Raw genomic sequence first — 13,486 nt, 5'->3', positions numbered from 1 at the left:
CCACAGACTCTCAATTAGATTGAGGTTTAGGCTTTGACTAGGTCATGCCAAGACATTTAAATGTGCCCCTTTAAACCACTCCAGTGTTACTTCAGTAGCATGTTTAGGGCCATTGTCCTGCTTGAAGGTGAACCTTCATCCCAGTCTCAGGTAGACTGAAACAGGTTTTCCTCAAGAATTGCTCACTGACATCCATCTTTCCTTCAATCTGACCACTTTTCCTGAAAAACATCAGCACAGCATGATGCTGCCACCACCATGCTTCACTATGGGAATGGTATTCTCAGGGTGATGGGAAGTGTTAGGTTTGTGCAATACATGGCTTTTCCCATAATGGCTAAAAAGTTCAATCTGAGTCTAATCTGACCAGAGAATCTTCTTTCATGTGTTTGGGGAGTCCACCACCTGCTGTTGGGCAAACTCTAAATGTGTTTCCTTGTTTCTTTTCTTTAAGCAATGACTTTTTTTCTGGCCACCCTTTCATAAAGCCCCAGTCTGTAGAGTATTCTGTTTAAAGTAGTCCTTTGGACAAATGCTCTCTTTGCAGCTCCTTCAGTGTTATCATTGGTGTCTTTGTTGCATCTCTGATTAATGCCCGGTCTATGAGTTTTAGTGGGCGGCCGCCTTTTGTCAGGTTTTTAATGGTGCCATATTCCTTCCATTTTGTTATAATGAATTTAAGGCTGCTATGTGGGATATTCAAAATTTGGAATATTTTTTATAATTCAGCCCTGATCTATACGTCTCCCAAACTTTGTCTTTGACCTATTTGGAATTCTTCTTGGTCTTCATGTTGCTTGCTTACTGGTGCTGTGGAGTCAGGGGCCTTCCAGAACAGGGCTATTTATACAGACGTCATGTGAGAGATCATGTGGCACTGTGATTGCAAACAGGTAGACCCTAATCAACTAATTATGTGACTTCTTAAGGTAATTGGTTGAACCAGATCTTATTTAGGGGTTTCATAGCAAAGGGGATTAATACATATGAAATCACAACTTTTCAGTTTTAAGTTGTTGGGTTTTTTTTTGGCTTTTTTGGGGTGCAGTGGTAGCGCTGCTGCCTCACAGTAAGGAGACCTGGGTTCGCTTCCCGGGTTCTCCCTGTGTGGAGTTTGCATGTTCTCCCTGTGTCTGCGTGGGTTTCCTCCCACAGTCCAAAGACATGTAGGTTAGGTGTATTGCCGATCCTAAATTATCCCTAGTGTTCTTGGTATGTGGGTGTGAGTGTGTATGTGTGTCCTGCGGTTTGCTGGCACCCTACCCGGGATTTATTCCTGCCTTATGTCCTGTAATGGCTGGGATTGGCTCCAGCAGAACCCCATTACCCTGTGTTAGGATATAGAGGGTTGGAAAATGACTGACTGACTGACTGACAGTGGTAATACTGTTGCCACACATAAGGAGACCAGGGTTCACATCCTGGCTCCTACCTGTGTGGAGAGTGCATGTTCTCCCCGTGTCTGTGTGGGTTTTCTTCAGGTGCTCTTATTTCCTCCCACAGTCCAAAGACATGGAAGTTAGGTGGATAGGCGACACTAAATTGGCCCAAGTGTGTGGCTGTGTGTGGTTCACCCAGTGAACCTGTCCCTGGGGATGTTCCTGTCTTATGCCCTATCTTAGCTGGGAGAGGCTACACCACCTACCAAAACCCTGTTCAGGACAAAGTGGTTTACATTGTGGCAGACGACCCGGAACCATGCCCAACCAGGATACCTGGAAAAGGGAAGGACCAGGAGAGGGGCAATATCTTCCCCGGGGCACAAGATGGCAGCCCCCCTGGATTGCATCAGGGCCACAGATATGGAGCTTGGAAGCTCAACCCTGTGGGGGGCTGTGGCCACCACTAGGGGGCACCTGGATGGTTCTAGAGCCATGGATTGCAGAACGTCTGCCAGACCAGGAAGTGCTGTAGGGTGGTCATCAGAGAGCACCTGGGGCACATCTGGGTACATTATAAAAGATGGAGCCTCACTCCAAACAGGGAGCCGGAGTTGGGTGGTAGTGGAGAGATCTTGTGATAGAGGAGTGGAGGCGGTAGAAAAAAAGAGAAGAAGACTTAAGAAAGTACTGTGAGCATTACTGGGGTTTGTGCACTGTGTGTGCTGTGCTGAATTGGAAAAAAAGAAATTTAAACATACGTGTTCTGGACTTCTGGCTGTCTCAGTGTCTGTCTGTGACCGGGCTTCTTTCAAAACATGTTAATTTTTTATTTGCATTCCACTTCAACAGTTTGGAATATATAATTAAGCCCATTACATAAAATCCAAATGAAAATCCATTTTAATTCTATGTTGTAAAAAAAAACAAAACAGGAAAAACACTGGTGGGAGGAAGGTGAATATTTTTGCAAGGCACTGTGTCGTATATGCATAGACCTATACTGTAGCGTCTTGCAGCCAGTGTGTTAAGCTGTGACAATGGAAGTGCCTGCCAACAATTGCTGTATACACAATCTGTCCAACCTAAGTCACTGTATCTTGTAACTCCTTCAGAATTATAATAGGTCTCCCTCAGTAGTCTTCTTCTGACACGATCATTCAGTTTTTGTGGATGTTTACTTCTGGAAGATTTACAACTGTTCCATACTCTTTTCTTTTCTTATTTACTGATTTAACTGGACTCCAATATATATTCTATCTTGTGCTTTTCAATCACCTTTTCACAGAGTTACCTGAAGCGTTCTTTTGAATTCATTGTGTAAGTTAGGCCACCATACTGACTCACCACAAGTTGGACCTTCCAGATACAGGGGCATTTATACTACAGTCAACTGAACCACAGACAGGTGATGAACTCTATGTGAATTCTAAAACTAGATGGCTGCAGCAGTGATGATTTAATGGTCAATACTTATGCAATTTGTTTTTTTGTGTTTTATATTTGTAATTAATTTAGATTAATTTGCAGAGATCTATTTTCTCTTTGACATTAATGTCTTTTTCTTTTAAACAATGTTACAAAAGCCACATTAAATGCTCTGTGATTTAGAGGTGAATAGTCTGATAAGCTCTGTACATCTTATTCCAAAATATATTTATAAAATTTCAGGTCATGGTGCCATAGTGGATGTCCCACGTGTTCAAGACGGTCTCCACAAACAGTCCAATGACAGGTAGATCGTGTGGTGCGTGTGGGACTGCCCTGCTATGTACTACAAAATTGATTTGTTCCTTTCAGCACTCAAACTTTGCCTTTCTAAAACAGTGCATTTGATAGGCAGATTTGCAATACAGATGAGTGGATAATTGGATTATCGTCCCAAAAGTTAACTTATAATGTTTGTAATGACCTTACTTTGTACATTGTGGCTGAAAACAAACATTTCCTCTGTGAGTCATTAATGTTCTGTAATTCCTTGGAACATGAAGTTTGAAGAAAGAGCTAGGACTCTGAAGAATGGTGAAGATAAGTAAATTTGTTTGGTCAGGTAGTTTGGTTTTCTGGATTGCCTCTCTATCTATGATCTCCTGATGTTTTTCTAAAAGAGTATAAAAAGTCTAGCTCCACCCCATTATAATTTACTAATGAAGAGGCAAAGGCCACTGATTGGCCCCGTCAGGTCGAATACAACAGTAGCTGCACATCATGCCTTTGGTGATGTTCCCTCTGATTGGTGTTTTAGTTTTCTGACCCTTATTTCATCCTTAATTCTAATCAACATGGCAAGTCACAGATTTGAGAATGCAGAATGATGCCAATGCCAAGTGCCTGGGGGCTTGACTGATATGAATACATTGTCATCCCTCCAGCCCACTTCCTTCCTCCTGCTGCTTCAGTAACCTCACTTAGTTGGTGTTTTCAATACAAGAGTATCACCTCAGGAAACCTTTCCCTTAATTTGGCTCCTGGCATTTAAATTCCGCACAGAATCCCATTTTCATTCTGCACACGATGCAGCCTGACAAACAGAGGGGCTCACAAACAATATGCAATCAATTAATCAGCAAGCCAACGCTCCCCACCGTTGCTTCCCCCTGCAATCTTCTGGAGTGTTTGCCTAGTGGGAGCCCTTGTGTTTCTCAGTGCCATCAAAAGTGGCAAACATTTTCTGTAAAGCAGCTTTAGAGCAATGACTGATGTTGTCATTCCGTGTAATTTTGTGCAGGGTTGGAGACTTTTATGTGCCTACAATTTTCAAGAACTTTTAGGAAGCCATTGAGTTCTTATTTAGAATGATGGTTGTAGATGAAACATGATGTGTGCTCTATAAATGTGAAAAGAATATAAAAAATGAATGAGTGATTGAATAAGTTATGCTTGTTTACCTAGAAGGACTTTGGCAGTGTCACTATGAGGAGTGTTGCAGTCTAAAGAGAATAACTGCAGACTTGCTTAGGTGATATTAGAAATGCAAGGTTCAAAATTACAATTCTACTTATACCTGTGGGACACACTGCTGGACACTTACATAAATGGCTATACATTTGTTATCAAATATGATTAATGAAATTCATTGCCTCAGGTAATGGAGCTTATCCCAGCATCAGCAGAGGAACAGCTAGAACTAACCCTCGACAGCATGCCAGTCAAGTCAGATTAGACTTGCACACACACACTGAACCAGTTTGTAGTGCCCAATAAAACAAGTACATGCATTTTTTGATTGTGAAGCCACACAGATACAGGGAAACTATACAATATCTACATAGGCAGTGCTTAGACTGGGATTTGAATGCAGCACTCTGGAGCTGTGAGGCAACAGTGCTAACCATTGTGCCACCACAATTTATTTGCTTTCTATGCAAGTTTCCAAATCTCCACTTTTTCATGAGTTTTTCTCCATGTAGTTCATTATTTTCTACATTCAAAAGAAGGAATGTATCGGTACTAATAATTTGTAGGGCTCACTCACACAATCATTCTTGCAGAGCATTTTAAGCTAATCAGTGACTTGTGTGATTATCAGTGAGTAAGCTGTGCAAATTACTAGTACCCATTGTGATGGGTGACCATGACCACTAACTGGCTGGTATGCTAACAGAGTGGAAGGACCAGGAGAGAAGGCATTGGTGAGGCAATACCTCCCCTGGGACACTAGAGGGCAGCCCTCTTGGGCAGTTGTGTCACCACAGATTCCCGGAAGGCATGTCGGGAGCTGGAGTTTGGTGAAGCCCTGTTGGGTAGCATGGGGGCTGCCAGGGGGAGCCCTATAGAGGACCTCCAGCACACCTAGGAGTGATTCCAGGTAGTATTGATTAGCCACCTGGAACACTCCTGGGACCTGAATAAAAGGAGCTGCTTCACTCCATTGATTGACCAGAGTTGGGAGGAAGAAGACAAAGCCTGAGGAGGAGTCGAGGAGGATGGACTGGCAGCAAGAAGGGACTTTATATATTAAGCTGTAAATAAATGCGGGTGTTGTGCTGAACCTATGTCCTGCCTGTGTGTGTCCGGGTCAGGGAGACATTACGCGCCCCGGTGGCATCACACCATACATTCCTGGCTCTAGTGATGTGCTCCATTCTGCTGGGAGTTGCCACCAGCCTCTGTAACCATAAAAATGGATTAAACTGATTCAATAATGGATGGAAGTTCAATGTTCAGTTATAATAAAAAAGTAAATGGTCAGATCTCGAATAGTAAAGGAATAATACCTCCAAAAATGATATTTTTATACATTACTTACCCCTATATAGTTTATAAAGAAAAATGTCTTCCTATTTTTTAATGCAGAACTGAGCAAACAAAGTTTCTGATATAACAGGCACCTGTAGGTACCAATGTTAGACACCAAACAATATAAAAACAATAATGAAATAGTGTCTGTTACTCGTGTCACATAATTCACTTTGTCAAGTGTTATATGCATGATCAGTGTGTTCCAAATACATGTATTTTACTGAAAAATAGTTAAATAAAGCACTTAGGAAATCATCTTTATGAACTAAAATAGGATGAACTCAAATCCAAATGAGCATTTCAATTGTAGATATGCACGTCCCATTCATTGGTCATGAGCCCTGCCCAGTAACAGCTTATTCATTGGCTGACAAAGCTCTTCAAGTGATATCAACAATGCGAAGATCACTGGAAAGACATATACAACTAAATATTAAAAGTTAAAAAAAAGTGAGAGTGAAACCATTAGCAGAAAGAGAATATGCGTTGGATTTGTGCATATCACAACAGGTTGTGGTCAATTCATGCATGCAGTTTCGCAGACCTTCGATAAATAATCCAGAGGTACACTAATTATAGATATGCATATACATGTGACAGTGGTTTACAATTCAAATGCTTGTTCACATTTGAGCACATTCCATTTTAGTGCACATAAGTATTTACCAGAAGTGCTTTATTTCCAGTATTTAAGTACAAACATATGTTTGGAATATTATGAGCATACAGCTGGATGACTTGACATGTGCATCATGTAACACGAGTAATGTGAGTGTGTGATTATCAATGAGTGAGCCCTGCAAAATACTAGTACCCATACACTCCTTATTCCAGTGCTGTGGTCCATTCTGTTGGGAGTTGCCACCAGCCACTGTAACCGTAAAATGGATTAAACTGATTCAGTAATGGGAAGGATAGTCAATGTTCAGTTGTAATTAAAAAGGTAAACGTTCAGATTTCGAATAGCCCTGACAATGGTTTACATTTCAAATGCCTGTTCACGTTTGAGTGCATTCCATTTTAGTTCACTAGAGAATTATCCAGAAGTGCATTATTTCCAGTATTTAATTAAAAACATGTGTCTGGAATATTGTGAGCATACAACTGGATGACTTCATGTATGGATTATGTAATACGAGTAAATGTGAGATGTTTACATGGATGTTTGAATGTAGCTTACTTGTTGTCCAGCGTTGGTCACCATAGATGCCTATTCTATCATGGATGAAAACATGAATTAAACTTTTTCCCAGCCATCATTACAAAATACATGGGGTAAGTAATGTATAAAAACTATAATTTTCTCGAGGAGTAATCCTTTAAAGAATTAGTTTTAACTCCATTCCCCATTTTCAAAGTGCACTTAATCTTAAGCACTCTTTTAAATCTTTGACAGTAGACTGTGCTCTTATGTAACTTATGTAACCGCAACTGCAATACGACAAAATTACAGAGATACAGTACAGAATCACATTTGTGTGGCTACGAAAGACACCATATATCACTAAAGGAAATGTTATTTGAAAACTAGTCAGATTTAATACTTTTAACAGTAACATTTTTATATTATAATAGCTGTGTTACCTGGTTTTGCCAGGGAAATTTCCTAAAACAACAAGGCCTGAATTATACTGCCATTGGATTATCAGAAGTATCATATAAGTCGGGTCTTGAAACCCGGAAAATCAATCATAAAATCAGACCCCGACTTATATGCCCATTCAAAACTGCGACCCTTAATTATTTATTTTTTTTACATCTTCTTGCCTCCTCCAATCTCGCATCAGTTTCTCAGACACATCAAATTTTGTTGCAGCAGTGCAGTTCCCAATATCTTTCGCTATTTCAACGACTTCTAATTTAAAACCAACTTCAGATTTTCTTCTGATCGAACACTCCATCGTAGATAAGGGATGCGCTTACGATAAAGGTGTATGAGGGTGTGAGACACAAAAAACACAAAACAGTGCAAACGTCACTTCAGAATAGTTCGGGTATTACCGTGTGGTCACGTAGGCACGATACATAGAAAAAAAAAGGCAGTGTGCTCCGTGGTTACTCTCTCAGGTGGGTGTTAGCATATCATAATCTCCTGGACAAATAATGTGAATTTTCCACATTCGACTAATACAACCGACATTATAAAATACTGGAAATTAAACAGTAAAATCAAGCCCCGACTTAATATGGTAGCTTCAATCAGATTTGAATGTAATGCTCTGCTCTGTAATCTTGTACTGTTACAAAGTTTCAAGGGGTTAGATGAAAAGCAATATATAAATTAAAACAGGCCTAGTGTATGGAAACAACAGTTTACTTCAGAGAAAGTTGGGAATTAAAAATTGCAACCAATACAAATTGAAATAAATTCCAAATAAACATATAAAAATGAAAACAATGTAAAGTCAAATCTAACCTTACAATGTGCACTATGTACATAACACACAACGGTAACAAAGCAACTGAACTGAACTTGGCTTCAGATTTTTTTTTACCTTGGTACCTCAAGAATTTGTTTACATGCGCATCAAAGCAAGCTGGACTGGTCTGACAATATAGTGGGCGCTACTGTATACAAGAAGGGCCAGAGCAGACGGTACCTAAGGAGAGCCACCAACGTTTAATGTATGCAGCAAACTAGTGGAAATGTTCTACCAGTCCAGAGTAGCCAGTGCATTGTTCTACACTGTGGTCTCCTGGGAAAGCAACTTGAGTTCAAACGACATGTCTGGACAAACTTACCAAGAAACCCTCCATCATATCACCACAACCCCGGACACACTGCATGATGTTGTGGTAAAGAGGATGGTGGCAAAATTGGGTGCCATCATGAATATTCCTCTCCATCCCCTCAATGTAGACTTCTCTTGGAGCATTTTTATCTACAGGCTGATTCCACCAAAATGTGTGGGTCTTTTCTGTTCACTGCTATCAGGCAATTTCAACACTTCTACCCGAAATCTTAGACTAACTGTTTATACTCTTTATGTTCTTTTTTCAATTTCTGCACAAAATACATTTACGATGTATTGATCTAACTATAGAATGATTGTATTATTGGTCGTGCTGGTCTGTATCTTTGTTTTTATGTTTCTGCTACTCTAGGCATCTAAATTTTCACTTGGGATTAACAAAGTTGATCTAATCTAATCTGATGTTCACCTAGGATGTGGAGGGATACAGTTTTATTATTATTACATGTTTACGATTTGTATTTGTTTCCGTTGTTCACTCATGCATTTGTTTTCAACCAGTTGTATGTTTAAGCTTCTGATTTTTTTTCTTTTTTATAGAATTTGGTTTGTTACGTTTATTAACATGGTTTTACCCTGAAAGAAAGAGCAAGACATTAAAGTTCTAACACAGAGTTGTGTTTCACTTTAACTTATTACAAACAGCAGTAATGTTTACAGGCTATAGATTTAGGTGATTTGTGTAATGATTTGAACATTTTTCATTTTGTGATTGTTTTGCTGTAGTAAATGTGTTGTGGTGACCTTTTAAAAACACCTACACTCACAGCCACAGCAGCTGGCACCCAGACTCAAGCTTTATGTTTTGCTAACTGTGTCTGACTTGAGCTTCACCAAACTGTCCTCCTGCTTTCTCTCCATGCAACATATCTATTCTTTATTTGTTCATCCACCCTATTGGTCAGTGCTGCTGCTCATTGTGTACCACTCCTATCCCTTCTGCTGACTTGCCTGAACCAGAAATCCCCCAACAGCCCAGCGGCACTGTGTCGTCTCAAGGCTGAGCCAGAAAAAGGACATGACGTGTTAGTATAGATTACACAGTACAGTATTATTAACGACAAATAAAAAACACATGTCAACTAATTTTGCTTTTTCTATAATTCCACCAAACTTCAATCAAATCAGTCAAAGCATTTTAAAGATTTTGGGATATTTCGTTTTTCTATTGTAGGGGTTGTTTTTACTTCTAAATATTGATCTATGAAAAACTCTTTTCTTAGTATTTACTACTGCTCCAGATGTACAATACTGCCAAATTGTGGCTTTTTAACTAAACAGGAAGTAGTGTTTTTGTTGATGACTGATTGAGGGGATCATTCAGTTTGTCAATTTTTGCATTTTAAATCACTTGTCTTCATGTCTAATTTAACTTCAACAGGATGAATATGCAGTTTAAAACACTATATAAAAATAAAATCTGACTCACTTTAAACTGAAGGCAATGAATCTTCGTAATTCTTCAGTATTCTGCATGCAGTTAAAAAATTTGCTAATTTCATACGTGGGTATACAGTGTCTCTACCTATTGTTAAACATTTGAAACAGTGCCATTTCCTTGAAAGTCAAAGTCAGAACATTAACATTTTTTTATTATAAGGGAATATTGACCATTCATTCATTATTGAACATGCTTATCCCAATGAAAAAATCACAGCAGCTGGAGGCAACCCTAGCAGAATGCAGCACAAGGCAGGAACCAGTATAGTTATGGGGCACCAGCAATTTGTAGGACACACTCACATGCAATCACACACTCACAATTATGGCATTTTAAAGTCACCAATTGGCCTGACATGTCCTTTTGTTTTGGATGAATAAAACTTACAAGCACACAGGGAGACCATGGAAAATTCTCACAGAATGTGACCAGGATGAGATCTCAACTAAGGACTCCCTACTTGTGAGAAAGTGCTAACACATTTGACATCAAAGTCTCAAATCTGCCTCACACCATTCACAGTTATTAGTTCCTATTCTGGAAGCATCTGGTGCAAGAGAATTACTATGTATGGGAAACCAGTCCATCACAGGGCACACGCAGCCATTTTCACACTCATGCATACATGGGGTCAATTAACCTTCATTTGTTTTGTCACAGAATTTCAATATGAAAGGTACTAGATAAAATAGGGCACTTAGGAAAGTGTCTTAATGAGAGAAGCACTATAAAAATCCTTGAAGTATTTGACATTTATGGAAAATATGACATCCTGACTCCCCAAGCGTGCCCAGTGAATGATTCCCAAGTCAGTTCCTTGATCTACTGATAAACAGTATGAAAGGAAATACAGAACATGAGGAGGGATTGAGAATGACAGAGTACAAGAGAAGTCCGCCATGGACAAGAAATCTCTGTTGGCTGCTTTTCCATGATAGGCAGCAGCATGGCCTGGCCTTCTGTCTGAAATGTCACTGTTAAGTCTGCGTTGTGAGTTTGTAATAAGCACTTCAGTACAGAGCATGGTGCAGTATACACACTTTAATCTTTAATTACGCATCCCCAGGGTATCTGTGAACCTTGCCAGATTCACACTTCTGGGAGTGGGGGGTATTACTCATGCTTTTCAGACATGCGTTAAACATTAGCGAACACAAAGCCATTAGGGTCAAACACAGAAGGGACTCTTTGACAGATTGCCCACTTATTGTACTACTCACCTATGCAAAGCAAACCTCATAATCAGCTTAATTGTGAGGATGCAGAAGGAGAGCCACACCACACACATGATTAGATAACAAGTGTGGGGGGGAAGAACAGGCAAACAAGAGAAGAGTCATTTAAACAGTGAAAGGAATAAAGCCCAGTGATACATCAAAGGGAAAGGCAGTGACAACAATCGAGTAGAGCACAGAGACAGGAAGAAAGCAAGAGCAGCCAGGCATATGCATAATGTCATAGTCAGGCCCTCATCTGCAAGGGTGTCTGCTGAACAAAGCAATAAAGGCAGAAAAAAAGGCTCAAGGCACATTACCTGGCTGCAGGCTTCTAGTGATGAGTCTGGAAATCAGCTTAGAGATAAAACAACATCATGTGAGCTGCTCCAATCATGTGAGCAATTCAGCTGGCAGTCATGCCTGCTGGGAAATGGAGTTCAGCTTATTAGCTAGCATCACAGCAGCCAGGCTGGCAGAGCACAGTAAGTGAAGCTTCATATTGCAACTACAGCCTGTCCATCAGACATTGAATCAGGTAGTCCAGCTTTGGAATTATTGGCCTGCAGTAGACACCATTACTAGATAAGAGAGCAATTCCTGCTTTAAATAAAGTTTGAATTATTTATAATGGATAAGCCTCATAAGCCATTTTCATCAGGTTTAAGAAAGGATGGATAAATAAACCCTTAATGTTAATTTACATCCAAGAACAACATAATTTAACATTCTTAACCCACTTAATCCAGTTCAAGGACATGGTTGTCAGAGCATTTTCAATGTAAAGGTACAAAAACTGTATCAACAAGTGTTAGAACACATCCTGGACAGAAGGCCACTCAAAATCTGCCCCAAGAGGGATACCAGGTGGAAATGCAAAAAAAAGCAACCCCTGAATTATTCAAGGGATGTAGTGGAAGGGCAGTGGGCACTGCCCAATAAGAGAATGGACATTCCACCACCCTGAAAAACTACTGACAATATGAGACTGCTATTGAAGCCCATGCAGGGTTGTCTGATCCTTTGGTTAAAAATAGACCAATAGTCTGGCAGGAATGTCTAGGGCCACCAGAAGGAGCTCTGGGCAAACTATTCGAAGGGTTTTGAAGGGCAATCTCTCAACTGGAGGTACTATCAAAGACATCTGAAGCAACCTCGGAAGTAGTCTAGGGATCTGGTATAAAAGAGGCCAGTGACCATTGCCCCGGTGAACTTGGAATGAGGTGGAGAGTCAATGAGGGTTCACTTGGGAGTAGGAAGAAGAACAGAAGTGCAAGAAGGGAGAAATGCAGAAGATGTGGAAAGGTGAGAAGGGTCCTTTCATCTTGTGCTTTACCTTTTCATTTGTTGTGTTTTTGCCTCCAAAGTCCTACACCCTTATTTACTACCTTTAGTTATAATAAAGCCTTCCTTCCCTTCTATGTTAGTTTCTTTGGGTTTGGAAACTGAAAGGGCACCCCAACACAGGTAACTCCAGAGAGCACTGGACACAAAACAGGAACCTGGACAAAGACAGCAAGCTGCTTTAGGATCAAGTGAGATATAAAATATCTATTTTTGCAAAATTCATTTTTTCATTACTAATCCTGAGATGTCATTGCACTGCAGGGATACTCTGGTGTAGTTATCAATTCTTTATATGCATTGTGAGGCATGAGAGAAAAACTAGAGTATCTGACCAAAAAAAATCACACAGGCATCTCCCTTAAACATTTAAAATTTTACATGCCTCAGGCCTTATTCATTTAACAGAATTTATTAATGTGTACATTCCAGAGTGTATTATATGATCCCAAGATTTACAACTACTGTGGGAGGCTGAGCCTTTAGCTACAGGCTCCAAGGCTATGCTTTGAAGTTTCATCACTTTAGGCACACCCAGATTAGGGCTGCAAATTAAACTATTTTGTAACTATATCTTTTATTTGTTTTACATCATTACATACTTTTTCTTACCTTCTGCTATTCTGTTTTTTTCTGCGTGGCCACTGTTACATTGCCAAGCTACTGCATAAGCCAATGGAGTTAGACTTCAGAGTGCTGGAGTGCCTTCAGATTAAACGGTTGCTGCCACAGCATACTTATACTTCTGTTTATCAAGCAGTGCATGTCAGCCTAATAAACTGTAAAATACCAAGAAGGAAGAGGGCACCCATTTGGTCTAGATAAGAATAATTGAACATTAGAATCTTTGTTACGAGAACAAGCCATTCAGGCCAAAAATCTCATCCTTCCTATTGACCTAGGTTCTCCAAAGTACATCAAGTCAAGATATGAAGGTACCTAAAGTCTAGCTCTCCACCACTCTACTTCATAATTTATTTACTGTGCCCATGGTTTCCTGTGTGAAAAATATCTTTCTAGCATTTGCACAAAATTTACACAAGTTTCCAACCATTGCCCAGTGTTCATGTTGAAGAATTGAATTTAAAGCAATAGTTTGGATCCACTGTACTA

General features: G+C 39.9%; 1 protein-coding gene across 1 annotated transcript in view; it reads right to left on the bottom strand.

Moving 5' to 3' along the window:
* Positions 1-11,413, bottom strand: part of tsnare1 (T-SNARE Domain Containing 1) — a 935,796-nt gene extending 924,383 nt beyond the window's left edge. The window contains exon 1 of the mRNA XM_039737258.1: positions 11,350-11,413. The gene's annotated coding sequence lies outside the window, so the exon portion shown is untranslated. The remainder of the gene's footprint in view (positions 1-11,349) is intronic.
* Between the last annotated feature and the right edge of the window lie 2,073 nt (positions 11,414-13,486).

Source organism: Polypterus senegalus, chromosome 15 (genome assembly GCF_016835505.1).
Source record: "Polypterus senegalus isolate Bchr_013 chromosome 15, ASM1683550v1, whole genome shotgun sequence".
Taxonomy (NCBI): Eukaryota; Metazoa; Chordata; class Cladistia; order Polypteriformes; family Polypteridae; genus Polypterus; species Polypterus senegalus.
Note: the sequence above shows the minus strand (reverse complement) of the source record. Positions and strands in the feature narration are given on the sequence as shown.